The sequence below is a fragment of the Acanthochromis polyacanthus genome, chromosome 11 (genome assembly GCF_021347895.1).
Source record: "Acanthochromis polyacanthus isolate Apoly-LR-REF ecotype Palm Island chromosome 11, KAUST_Apoly_ChrSc, whole genome shotgun sequence".
In the NCBI taxonomy this organism is placed as follows: Eukaryota; Metazoa; Chordata; class Actinopteri; family Pomacentridae; genus Acanthochromis; species Acanthochromis polyacanthus.
The window spans coordinates 31,493,852-31,508,378 of NC_067123.1; positions in this window are offsets into that span (position 1 = coordinate 31,493,852).

A 14,527-nucleotide genomic window follows, 5' to 3' on the forward strand; every position below is an offset into this window, starting at 1 on the left:
AGTAAGCAGGTGTAGTCCAGGGGTAAGGCAGAAACAGAGACTGAAACAGAGTGAGTCCAAGACAATGAGCCAGCAACAACTCAGAGAAACGGCAGGGCTTAAATGCAGAGGAGGGGACCAGGTGAAATGAGTTGGCTTGATTGCATCAGCTGACAACAATCAGAGGCCAGGTGCAGAGTAGGCAGGGAGCAGCAGACAGAGGGAGACAGAAAGACCAGACAACACAGGAGGGAAAAAAATGGAAAAGGAACAAAAAGGCAGTAACAGGGGCAGAATCCTGACACATTTAGCCCCTTATTATTCTGTTCTAACAGACTGTAAATTACAAATTTTTTAAAACTTGTGATTATGAACTATACTTATGTTAAACACTTTATACATAAATACCAGGCATATTTTGATGCCATATCTTGCATTCTTAGGGGAGTCCGATTTTAAATAAGGAGATATAAAGTCCGTGTATCTTTTGGTAATTGGATTTTCCATTCTAAAGCAGGTATTGAAAAACAAAAAACGAGTGGTTATTTGATTTTCGTTTTAAAATACAAAAACTAAAATAGAAATACGAGGCGTTTTTCCTTTTCATGATCAAAAAGGGATATACAAAATTTTTAAAATGCTTTGATTTTCATTTTATATTTACAATAAAAAAAATAAAAGCAGTAAGAGACGGAAACGAAAAAAGGTCCGTTTTTTTCATTTTCTGAGACCGGAAGTTGTCATCAGCAAGGGTGGTCAGACCAATGACGTATATATAGAGCTAGACCGCTCACTGGCCGCTGAGAGACGGCAAATAGGAGCCGACTTCCGGTAGTGGCAAGACGTGGTTTCAGAATGGAACGTCAGCACGGTATGTGACTTTGTGTTTCGTGATTTACCAAGGTACAGTAAACTTTTGTGTTGGAATCAAGGCACAATGCTTGAAATACGTTGAGAACACCAGGCCAGGAGGCCCTAGACCAGCACTGGCAGGGTTTTTCAGTGACTGCAGCTGAGCAGACTCTCCTCAGGACAGCGCCCAGTTCGCTGTCATGCTCATGGCTCGCCATTCCCCCTGTGCCTGTGGTCTCACTCTGACCTGTGACGGGTGACAAGGCTATTTTTGTCATCAGAAAATATGTGTTAATGAACTAGAAATCTGTTTGAGAAGGTGAACAGCACGGCATATCTGACACTGACAAGTGCATACATCACTGCATAGCACTTACCAGTTACCACTTCTGCTAGCTCCTTCAATGCCATCAGTTTTGTGATTCCTTCTCTGGAAGGTAAGTGAAAGGAAACGTGCTGACACTCACCTTGCAATCATCATCATCATGAACCTGTTAATTTAAGTGTCTCTGTTGTTATGGTTTCAGGTGGATGTGGATAATATCAGACAATGGTAAAATCGTGTGCTGCCATCTCCTGCACCAATCGATTTGTGCGTGGCTGTAATATATCCTTTCATAAGTAAGTGGCTCTTTTATTTGGGACATTCTGCCTCAAATTTGCTCTGCTTCTTTGTTTGCAAACAGAAACTCCTTCTGACCTTGGCTTGAGTGCCCCAGTTTAGCTGAATCACTAACTGTACAGCGTAAGCTGGTGTGACTATCAGTATTCAATGACAGTCACAGTGCATCATTGTCTATGGATATATTATAATATGCCACACATTTCAGGTTTCCCAAGCAGTCCAAGGACAGCACACTGAGAGAGCAATGGATACAGGCAATCAGTAGAGAAACGGTGGGGACCAAGAGGAGATGGATCATAATTATGTATGCAGCAACCATTTCAGGGAGGAGGACTTCATCCTCTCAAAACATGCTCAAAACAAGCTTCTCAGGCCAGGGGCTGTACCATCCCTCAATTTATGGAAACCAGAGAAAAAGGTTATGTTCTTTAATTGTTAATGGTTGCTCATTATTTCAATTTAGTACTTTTCTTTTCTTGTCAATTTGTGTGGCTATGAAAATGATTCAGGATCGGTTTTTGACTTTCATAGTGATTTGCAGCCATTCATTGTGATAATGTTTTCTTTCAGGTATTGGTGAAACAGAAACAAATCTTTTGGGAATTTACCTTTTTTTTTTTTCTTTTTCCATGTTAATTCTTTCATCAAATGTTTTAGATCGCTGTGAGGACAACCCAAACCAGCGAGGCAGCAGTGGCATTCGACCAGCACATCGACATGGAGTCCTTTACTAAAACAGTTCTATTTAGAAATCAGTGACTTCCCAATATCCTTAGTATTTCCAGCAATGCCTATAAATTCCTGTATTTTGTGCAAAAACTTATGTATATTTTGAAGCCTTTTGACGCACTGAAAATTAGTAATTTGTTCACTTTGTGAAAATTATGTAGAAAAGTACACTTTTGGTGAGATTTTTAAAAAGCCATGCATTTCATATCGTCAAATTGCTTTTCTAGAAACAATTTTGGCACGCTATTTCTGGGAAAATAGGCTACTTCATAAGTTTCAAACTGAAATATTTTGTTTTTGCCCAAAGCTGGCATTTTATAGCAAATTGTTCATGGAATTTTATTGTGAAATATATATTTCCTACAATACTCCTACATTTTCTCAGAGAAGACTTTTATATTGTCATATTTCTATCTGTCAAGTGCACTTGATACCCTGTAAATATTTTATTGGAACATGGATATTTGCAACTGAACCTACAAGTGGTGTACACACGTGGACAAAATTGTTGGTACCCCTCAGTTAAAGAAGGAAAAACCCACAATTCTCACTGAAATCACTTGAAACTCACAAAAGTAACAATAAATAAAAATTTATTGAAAATTAAATAATCAAAATCAGCCATCACTTTTGAATTGTTGATTAACATAATTATTTAAAAAAACAAACTAATGAAATAGGGCTGGACAAAAATGATGGTACCCATAACTTAATATTTTGTTCCACAACCTTTTGAGGCAATCACTGCAATTAAACGATTTCTGTATTTGTCAATGAGCGTTCTGCAGCTGTCAACAGGTATTTTGGCCCACTCCTCATGAGCAAACAGCTCCAGTTGTCTCAGGTTTGATGGGTGTCTTCTCCAAATGGCATGTTTCAGCTCCTTCCACATATGTTCAATGGGATTCAGATCTGGGCTCATAGAAGGCCACTTTAGAATAGTCCAACGCTTTTCTCTCAGCCATTCTTGGGTGTTTTTGGCTGTGTGTTTTGGATCGTTGTCCTGTTGGAAGACCCATGACCTGCGACTGAGACCAAGCTTTCTGACACTAGGCAGCACATTTCTCTCCAGAATGCCTTGATAGTCTTCAGATTTCATCGTACCTTGCACACTTTCAAGACACCCTGTGCCAGATGCAGCAAAGCAGCCCCAAAACATTACTGAGCCTCCTCCATGTTTCACCGTAGGGACAGTGTTCTTTTCTTCGTATGCTTGGTTTTTGAGTCTATGAACATAGAGTTGATGTGCCTTACCAAAAAGCTCCAGTTTGGTCTCATCTGTCCAAAGGACATTCTCCCAGAAGCTTTGTGGCTTGTCAACATGCATTTTTGCAAATTCCAGTCTGGCTTTTTTATGAGTTTTTTTCAGCAGTGGTGTCCTCCTTGGTCGTCTCCCATGAAGTCCACTTTGGCTCAAACAACGACGAATGGTGCAATCTGACACTGATGTACCTTGGCCTTGGAGTTCACCTTTAATTTCTTTGGAGGTTGCTCTGGGCTCTTTGGATACAATTCCAACGATCCGTCTCTTCAATTTGTCATCAATTTTCCTCTTGCGGCCACGTCCAGGGAGGTTGGCTACTGTCCCGTGGGTCTTGAACTTCTGAATAATATGAGCCACTGTTGTCACAGGAACTTCAAGCTGTTTAGAGATGGTCTTATAGCCTTTACCTTTAAGATGTTTGTCTATAATTTTTTTTCGGATGTCCTGGGACAATTCCCTCCTTCGCTTTCTGTTGTCCATGTTCAGTGTGGTACACACCTTTTCACCAAACAGCAGGGTGACTACTTGTCTCCCTTTAAATAGGCAGACTGACTGATTATGAGTTTGGAAACACCTGTGATGTCAATTAAATGACACACCTGAGTTAATCATGTCACTCTGGTCAAATAGTTTTCAATCTTTTATAGAGGTACCATCATTTTTGTCCAGGCCTGTTTCATTAGTTTGTTTTTTTAAATAATTATGTTAATCAACAATTCAAAAGTAATGGCTGTTTTTGATTATTTAATTTTCAATAAATTTTTATTTATTGTTACTTTTGTGAGTTTCAAGTGATTTCAGTGAGAATTGTGGGTTTTTCCTTCTTTAACTGAGGGGTACCAACAATTTTGTCCACGTGTGTAGCTATTGTAATGCAATTTAGCAACAAACTTTTGTCTAGGTGGTGTATTTTATATTTTTTGGTCACAAGTTGGAGCAGTATTCCATTGTAAAAATAAATAAATACTTTTAATGGTTTCCTTTGTTATATAGTGCCTGTTTGTAACACTTTTTTTTTGCTGTATCTCTGGAAGTATTTGATCTAGAAAGTCATGGCTGGGCTCAAACTACTCAAAAATCTCCAGATTGACTGCAACTTCAACCTCTATTTGCAGTACTGGCTGTACAAGGCTGTCATGCCTGTGAATTTTCCATCCCTCTTTACACTAAAACTTAATTTGGAATTTTTTACTACTGCATGTGTTGCTTTTCAAAGTCCAACAGAATAATTTGAATTGGAGAAAATTTGTTTAAAACACTAATTTTCTTATTTGGCATTGGTTCAAATATTTTCTAGAGCCCATGTAATTGAAACACTAATGCTGCAGAAAGTATGAAATTTTTTTATTGACACAATCACTGCATCAGCATTCAGCAATCATTATCATTGTGTGATGGTCTCTGTTTGTTGTAGCCTCATGGAGGCAGAACGCATGGGCGTAACGGACGCGGGGTACGCGTGGGACATGTCCCCCGCACTTTCCACATCTGTCCCCTCTGTCCCCTGCACTTTTTTCAGCCGTTACAACAGCTAAACCCGTTATTAGCATCCAGTAACGTGTTTTCCCGAGCCGTCTTTGAATGCACCATCAGCGCATGCTAACGGAGGTGTTCCACAGGAGACGTGCTGCTGTGCTGAGCAGTGCTGAACGTGCGTCTGGAGTAATGTTTAGCAAACCAGCCAGAGCCAGCAAGAAGCAAAAAACTTTACACAGTTTTTTCCAAACAAACCGTGTAAGTTGTGTTACCTTGTTGGATGCAAACAATGTTAGACTTGTTAGCTAAATGATGACAAGGTAAAACGTGGCAATATATCAATATGTTAAGTTAGTTAACAATAATTTAAATGTTGTTGCCTCTGTTACATTACTGCAAATTAGTTTATTCTTGGAATAAACCCAGTCCTCTTTCATTTCTGGGCAGAAGATGTGCTCACAATTGCTCTCCATGTATTTAAGTCTTTTGGTCCCAAAAGAGGAGAGTCAGGGAGGAGAAAAAAGAATAGGCTATCTATGGTATAAATTTACAACTATTTTTTTACTCCTTCTCTTTCTAATTCTATCTCAGAATTTTGATTTTCAGATTTTTTAATGATTATTTCCATAACAAAGAGCAGAGTCAGGCAGGAGATGGACCAGAGGCGGCAGCCAGCAGTAATGTTGACCATGCAGGGTCTGCAGAGGTGAAAAAAATATATAAGTGGCTGAGAAAATATATGTATCTATGGGTTAAAGTGATTTTGAGGTTAAATTCTACTGCAATTTTTACTCTTCCTAATGCTATTTCAGAATTTTTCTTACCACATTTTAAAAAAATGTTTATTGCCATAACAGAAAGAGCAGAGTCAGGGAGGAGATAGATCAGAGGCCAGCAGCAGGGACAATGATGTAGGGTCTTTACAGGTAAGGAGAGATTATAACTTCCTGAAAATAAGATATCTATTGCCTGGAGAAACCAGGTGGTACTGATCATTTCATGTTCAGTGTTTGGCACCTTTGGCTACTCGTCCAGTAGAAGGGTGCAGGGTAGAAGGGTGTCCTCGTTCAAGGGACATTGTTGTCAACTCAACTAGAGTTTGGCAACTAAAACTTTATTTTTTATAGTTTAAAGTTTTATAATTTATAGTTTAAAGAACTAGCCTAGTTGGTCCCCTGGTATTGTACTGTGGCTGTTTGGGATTATGTGGTTCTTTAGCCACTAAGCACGGTGCAATTAAATGTAAGAGAATGATAATTCGCTCTGAAAATTTGTCCCCCTCACTTCTGAGATGGTGGTTACGCCCATGGCAGAACGTGTGAAGAGGCTAAATATGAAGGATATTGGAATGGAGGCTCTGTGTTTTGCTATTATACGAGTGTGATTGCCATAGAAACATGCCTTGTGCTTTGTTTTTTCTTGTCTGTGAGGGCTAAACAACGCTGTGATTGCCGTGAAAACGTGCCTAGGACAGAGATTTTATTGTCTGCTAACCGTAAAAGCCATAACATAACACATATTGTCCCATCAGTCATGACAAGCAGGCCTTGAAGTTGGTGTATTCAAATAGCGTGCCACAGCTTCTTGCTACTACCGGAAGTCAGCGCTGATTTGCCATGGCGCCGCTGTTGTATATTGTTGTTGTTGTTGTATATCTATGGGTCTAGCTCTATATATACGTCATTGGGTCAGACTGAATCAGAGCCGAGGACTCTCTGTCCCGCCCACATTTACCGGCTTCTGTTGTTTATGGACGCTGCTGCCACTGCTGCTAACAACGTTAGCTTCCAAAAGTGGAGCTAAACACTACAGGTAAGCGTTAAAGTCATCTTTGTAACTAGTTGCACTCTTCTCTACATCTGGACAATATCACATGTAAAGCAGTGAAGTTACTGTAAGTTAACATCAGACTGTAACCTCTGATATAAACATGTTCTGACTTCGTGTTTTAAAGTTGTTCTGTAAATCTCAATTTATGTTTCCTAACTTTGTGTTCACACTGAGGCTAATCCAGGTTAGTCAGTGTTATAAACTAGTTATCTATTAGGTGTAGCTAAGTGTCCTGCAGGTCACAGCTGATCAATCATAATAGATCAATCATAACGGATCAGTAACTGCTGTCTCGAGGTGCAGTTCATTAATGATCAGCAGATAGAAATTAATCTACGTTAACGTTCCTCCACATAACTCTGTTACTGATGAATGTTTATCTCTCAGTTCAATGAATGAAGAACAGTTCAGTTCTGAGTTAATGTCTTTGTTCTTTGCTTCAGAGTCTATTTTAACAGCTTCTGTTCATACAACAGTGTACCGTCAGATAACTGTGTGAAGCTCATGTTAATGCTAATGATACATTAGAATAAACTTATTGTCCATCTAAGGCAGTAAAATGTTCTTTAGCCTCAACCAGGAAAACAAACATTTCTATGAGATTAAAAAATAGGACAAAACACAACACTATTGCATTCCATTCATATCCTGATGTGTTCACTCTGATATTTAAAGTTCCATCAGTTGGACTGAAAGAACCTTGTAGAGCTTTTCCTCACTGTTAGTGTCTTTTCCCTTCCAGCCTTGGTCTGGATCGTTGGGAACATCTGGTCTGATGGACTGAGACCTGCAGAGAACATGAACATCCAGCTGTGGTTGTCTGGAGTCTTCTCTCCTTCATCACTGTGAGGAAGAGCAGCACTGATGTTCTCCTCATGCTTCCAGTAACAACAATAATGCTGCAGATTCAGCTCCTCTCTTCATAATACAACTTGTCTTGTGACTGTTCAGTTTTTACACTTCACTGTCAGCAACACATTATTTATTCCATCCATTTATTACATGTGTTTACACATCTTTACAGTTCAGAATTGTTAAATAATGCAGTTTTTAAATGTGCAAGGAAATAATGAAGCTCTTGTGTTTGTCTTTTAATGCTGCATATCTGCTATAAATAACATTGTACAGGGTTTCTGCAGATATCAACCAGTCAAATTTAATGCTTTTTAATGCCATTTTAATGCTATACTGTAAAAATTTTAATGCCACGACCATGAACTCAAATTACATGGGTTTATTTTTTTGTAAAAGATGATTTTTAGATGAAAACCATACATTTGACTATTTCTGAATCTGGGCCAAACAGAGTACGATGAATGGACTATATATAAATCTTTTTTTATCGATAATTTTCATTGTCAAAATGAGAGATCAAGTGGTCGATCTTAAAATAAATCAATATTGATTTTTTATTGATTAAGTTTTGTGACGCAAGGGGGCGTGGTTACTTGATTGACAGTTTGTCTGGAATGACTGACAGTTAGTCTGGAGAATGTAGCCTAGACTCTGCTCTCCTGGATTGGATGAATTCTGATATGGTCACTGGTGGTTTATTTATACACATGTCATGGCCCTTCCCTCTCACGCTTGGCTCATCAAGCTCATCAGGAGCGGCTGTGGGAGAGCACAGCTGAGCGTAATGAACAATCAGCGCAGCATAAAAGCCTGGCTCTTCCTTCGGCTCGACGCTGGGTCATTGCATACAGCTCCCCGTCATGCACACATTGCCTTTGGACTCCGTCAGCCCCTGGACTTCCTCGCCTGCTCCGTCCACCTCCCTTCACCCTGGAACCTACATGCCACACTCCGCCGCGAGCACACCGCTCTCTGGATCTTTGGGTTACCTCGTCTGCTCGTCCCTGCTACACGCATGATGGCCGCCTCCCCCTCCGTGGCCGGCGGCTTCACGGCCTCTGGACTGTCGGTCAGGAAGAGCGAGGAAATAGCGGATTTGATAGATTTATTTTCAAAGACACAGTACTGGACACACACAGCCTTGAGGACACACAGACACCATGCTGGACACACACTGCTCATCGCCACACACACGCCGCTACCTGGACTCAGCCGTCACTCTGGATTACCTTGCCTGCTTCCTCAGTCCTCGCTACATCCCCTCCACCGGCTCCCTCAACTCTGCCCCCCACCTCATCTCCAGCTTCCCGGGACATTTTGTGAGTCACCTTCCCAGTTAGGTTAGCTTTTATGTTTAGCGTTTCACCTCGGCCGTCTGGTCCGCCCTTAGTTTAGTTTAGATTAGTTTTCCCCATTCAGTTTATTCCCCGTGCCTCCCTTATGGAGTGCCCTCCTGTTTTATTTTCTGATTAAATTATTCTTTATTAATTCACCTGCTGTCTGTGCCTGCTTCATGGGTTCGCACCACCTGGTTCACGACAGAATGACCCAGCCAGCAGATTGAACCCAGCAGGCATTCAGACCCCGCCCTGATCCTTTAGCCGACTTTCAACTTCACTCACCATACCATGGCAGATTATGCTTTTGAGTCTCCCTTTAGGGGAACTCGATTGGCAGTTAAGACCCCATCTAAAAAATGCAGAGACTCCCGTCCCAGAGCATGCCCCCTATTTTTCGAGACAGCATAACCTCGAGCGAGCTTTGCTCATTTTTATTGGATAGAGCCCTCGGGCTGGACTACGAGTCCCCGCCTCCGACCTGCTCCATGACTGTCATTCAACCAGTTGGTCCCCCACACGGCAATCAGCCTGACCCCGCTCTCCTGTCTACCATGAAGCCCCCAGTGAGAAAGTCCGGTCGTCGGGGGCGTGGTTCCAGAGGGCGCCGAACCTCACAGCACCCCTCAAGCCTGGTAAAAGCTCAGTCTGTGTGTGTTTCTGGGGTCTCCTTAAACCTGCCCTGCAGCTTGGCCACCCCTGATCAGGGCGACGCCACTACTGCTCTCGTGATAGGAGGACCTAGTGTCACCCCCTCGGTTCCTGAAGCTCTGAGAGCGGCCTCGGCAGTCGCAGAGAGACTGGTCGCCGCTATACCCCGACTTGGGGATGCGAGGCTGTCGCCTCCGCCCATGAAACGCTTATCGTCACCATCTCGGGGTTGGAGAGGCTCAAGACGGCCTATTTGACCTAGAGGGAGCCCACTGCCCCGTCTTCGGTTCCTGTGGGGCCCACCGCCCCATCTTCGGATCCTGTGGGGCCCATCACCCGTCTTCGGTTCCTGTGGGGCCCATCGCCCTGTCTTCTGTTCCTATGGGGCCTGCAGCATTGAAGAGGAGGACTTCAACGCTGGGTTCCAGCCCCCCCTGCAGCCTCAGAGGAGCTAAAGGCTCCCCCTGCAGTGCCTAAGGAGCAAAAGGCTCCCCCTGTAGCGCTTAAGGAGCAAAAGGCTCCCCCTGCAGCTCTAAAGGAGCTGAAGGCTCCCCCTGCAGCTCTAAAGGAGCTGAAGGCTTCCCCCGCAGCGTTGAAGGAGCTATGGGCTCCTCCTGCAGCTTTGAAGGAGCTAAAAGCTCCTCCTGCAGCCTTGAGGAAGCTAAAGGCTTCCCCTGCAACCTTGAGGAAGCTAAAGGCTTCCCCTGCAGCCTTGAAGAAGCGAAGAGCTTCCCCTTCAGCCTTGAAGAAGCGAAGAGCTTCCCCTACAGCTTTTAAGGGGTTTCCCACCTCTCCTGCAGCTTTGAAGAGGTTTCCCGCCTCTCCTGCAGCTTTGAAGAGGCGTCCCGCCTCTCCTGCAGCTTCAAAGAAGCAAAACGCCTCCCCTGAGTCCTTGACGAGGCATAACGCCTCCCCCGAGTCCTTATTGAGGCATAATGCCTCCCCCGAGTTCTTAAAGAGACGAGATGTCTCCTCTGCAGCCTTAAGGAGGCGAAACGCCCCCTCTGCAGCTTTAATGAGGCTTCCCGCCTCCTTTGCAGCTTTAAAGAGACTTCCCGCCTCCTCTCCAACTTTGATGACGCTAAACGCCTCCACTGCAGCCTTGATGAGGCGGAATGCCTCCTCTGCAGCTTTGAGGCGAAATGCCTCCCTTGAGCCCTGGAAGTGGTGTGGTGTGGTCATGTCCCCCCTGAACCCTTGAAGAGGTGTAGCACCTTCTCGGCAGCCTTGAGGGGGTATAACTCCCCCTCGGCAGCCTTGAAGAGGTGTAGCGCCTCCGCCCGAGCCTTGAAGAGGCATAACGCCTCCCCTGAACCCTTGAAGAGGTATAGCACCTCCACGGCAGCCTTGAGGGGGCATAGCTCCTCTTCGGCAGCCTTGAGAAAGCGAAGCTCCTCCCTTCCAGCCCTGAAAAGGACTAACGCCACTCCTACACCAAGTGGCACCCCTGCAGTGGCCACCCCAATGGGTCCCTCTGCAGTGGTGGTCTCTCCAGTTCCGTCCCCAATCCAGAACACAGTCTTGAGCCCAATCCTGTCCCCAAACCCAACTCTAGTCCTGTTCCCAGTCCCCTATCCAATCCAGTCCCCTATCCTGTTCCCCAAGGGATCCCCAATTCCAAGTCCAGTCCTGTCTGCAGTCCTAGGTTTAGTTCAGTCCCCAGTATCTTCCCCTGTAGAATTCCCAGGTCTAGTCCGGACCTCCAAAGGGTCCCCTGTCCCGAATCTAGTCCTGTTCCCCAAGGGGTTCCCTGTCTTATGTCCTGTTCAGTCCCCTGTCCTGTCCCCTGAGGGGTCCCCAATCCCAAGTCCAGTTCAGTCCCCAGTCCTGGGTCTAGTTCAGTCCCCAGTCCAGCTCCCTGAGAGGGCCCTTGTCATGTGTCCAGTCCTGTCCTCTGTCCTGCCCCCCAAGGGGTCCCCAGTCCTGAATTCATTCCTGTCCTCAGCTCTGCCCCCGGAGGATCCCCCGGCTCCAGCTCTGCCCCCGGAGGATCCCCTGGCTCCAGCTCTGCGCCCGGAGGATCCCCCCGGCTCCAGCTCCGCCCCTGGGGGATCCCCTGGCTCCAGCTCTGCCCCCGGAGGGGCCTTCGGCTCCAGTTCTGCCCCTGGAGGGGCCCCCGGCTCCGGTTCCAGCTCGGCCCCTAGTTCCAGTCCTGCCCCCGGCTCCAGCTCTGCCCCCGGAGGATCCCCTGGCTCCAGCTCTGCCCCCGGAGGATCCCCCCGGCTCCAGCTCCGCCCCTGGAGGATCCCCTGGCTCCAGCTCCGCCCCCGGAGGGGCCTTCGGATCCAGTCCTGCCCCCGGAGGGGCCTCCGGCTCTGGATCCAGTTCGGCCCTCGGAGGGACCCACCGCCACTGCCGGTTTCCAGCCCGGCCTACGGAGGGTTAGGGTTAGGAATCTTTTCCACATGTCATGGCCCTTCCCTCTCATGCTTGGCTCATCAAGCTCATCAGGAGTGGCTGTGGGAGAGCGCAGCTGAGCGTAATGAACAATCAGCGCAGCATAAAAGCCTGGCTCTTCCTTCAGCTCGACGCTGGGTCATTGCATACAGCTCCCCGTCATGCACACATCGCCTTTGGACTCCGTCAGCCCCTGGACTTCCTCGCCTGCTCCATCCACCTCCCTTCACCCTGGAACCTACACGCCGGACTCCGCCGCGAGCACACCGCTCTCTGGATCTTTGGATTACCTCGTCTGCTCGTCACCCCTGCTACACGCTTCATGCTGGACACACGCTGCTCAACGCCACACACACGCCGCTACCTGGACTCAGCCGTCACTCTGGATTACCTTGCCTGCTTCCTCAGTCCTCCCTACATCCCCTCCACCGGCTCCCTCAACTCTGCCCCCCACCTCATCTCCAGCTTCCCTGGACATTCTGTGAGTCACCTTCCCAGTTAGGTTAGCTTTTATGTTTAGCGTTTCACCTCGGCCGTCTGGTCCGCCCTTAGGTCAGTTCAGGTTAGTTTTCCCCATTCAGCTTATTCCCTGTGCCTCCCTTATGGAGTGCCCTCCTGTTTTATTTTCTGACTAAACAATTCTTTATTAATTCACCTGCTGTCTGTGCCTGCTTCATGGGTTCACACCACCTGGTTTATGACACCACAGACAGTTTTCCTGCCCGTTGGCTTGTTTTAACCAGTTTTCTACCATCGGCTGATTCTACCAGCAGACACTGAATGTTCGGTAAGTAAATGTTTACTTTCTTATCGGTACCGCTTTTAATGCACTTCATATGCAACTTTAGTGTTAAATATAATGTGTGCCATGCAGTCCAGATGTTGGTGGAGTTTATTTATTCAATTCAATTCAATTTTATTTATATAGCGTCAATTACAGTCAACTCGTCTCAAGACGCTTTACAGAACCCAAATGCCTGACCCCCAGAGCAAGCCCAAAGGCGACAGTGGCAAGGAAAAACACATTTATGTGTGTATTGACCAGAGAATTGAGTTAGCATCCAGTAAATATTAGCTTTAATGTAAATTAGTGATGCTAACCGAGCTTGCTGCTCAGTCATAGCCTGATTAAAGCTAACATAGCATTAAGCTAACGATGTTTGTGTTGAGTTTCATGTAAACAGCTGAAGTGTGTTGTGTCCACCAATATTAATGTAGGGTTAATGTTTGCTCAAATGGGATTAAGGGTTTTACACAGAATTATTATATAGTCTACCTGATATTCGACCAGCGAAGTATTTTGATTAGACAAATATAATAATTAGCCTATGAAACACTTCTTGTTGCGCTGTCAAGAAGAGCTTCAGGGATAATAAGGGGAATTATTAAGCTTGATAGGTTAGGTATAAAATTGAGGTAGCTGGAATCTATACAAGTTAGGCACCAAAATGTGAACAACAAAACAATTGAGGCACTGAACTTATATTTATGTACATTTATTAAACTAAGCTAAACAATAACAACAACAATAACACATTAAGACGAACAACAACAACACAAAACGAATAAGATGGTGAGATGTGAATGATGGGAAAAGGGAAGGAAGAGAACACAATATTTCAGCATAACACTGGGATTAATATTACACTTGAAATATGAAGTTCTGAGGGAAAAGGGATAAATAGACCACACCTGAAAGCAGCCGTCAGTTTGATAGTAGGCTAATTTGTTTTCCTGTAAATATTATCTTTGAAAAGATAATTTGAGAAAGTTGCACCAAGTTCCAGTGACTGAAAGGTACTTGCGTACCGTGATGATGATGATGATGATGATGATGATGCCTCGGTGGATGGTCCGGTTGGCCTTGGTTGATGTGGGTCGGAACAACGGTGGACAGAGTGGAGCCTCAGAGTGATAGATAGCAAGTCGACTTCAAAATTCAGGAGAACTCAAAATGGTGCTTTCAGATGTGGTCTTTTAAAGTGGGCCTTTGCATATCATTAACTCAGCAGGGGTCTGGTACATCCTCCGTCAGGGAGGGCTGGGGTCCAGAGGTCCCTCACAGAGTTACATTTTCAGGGAGTTTCTGTAACTTTCCAAAATATTGAAATTTGGGGAACATGGTTTATGTAGGAGCATTACTGATAGATAGCTGATTAAAATGATACCAAACATGATCTTATGTGACTGGCAGACATGTTAAAATTATGACATTGATATTAATACAAATAAAACTCAGGATTAAAGACAAGGCAAGATATAGATTGATCATGAAGTTATTGGAAAGTTCATTTGTTCTATGAAATGGGTATATTTAGAATGAGTTTAATTCAGAATTGTGAGATGATTGTCTTTGTTGGTTCTGATTGGAGTTCAGAGTTCCTTGTCAGTAAGTGGAATGTCTTTGAAGTTGTCAGGTAGGTTCTGAGCTCCCCCTTCAATGGTTCAGGAATCAGTCAGAATACGTATTGGGAGCCATTTGGTCCTGATAATGAGTGGGGGTTCAGACCGGCTTTATTTTCATCCTGGAGT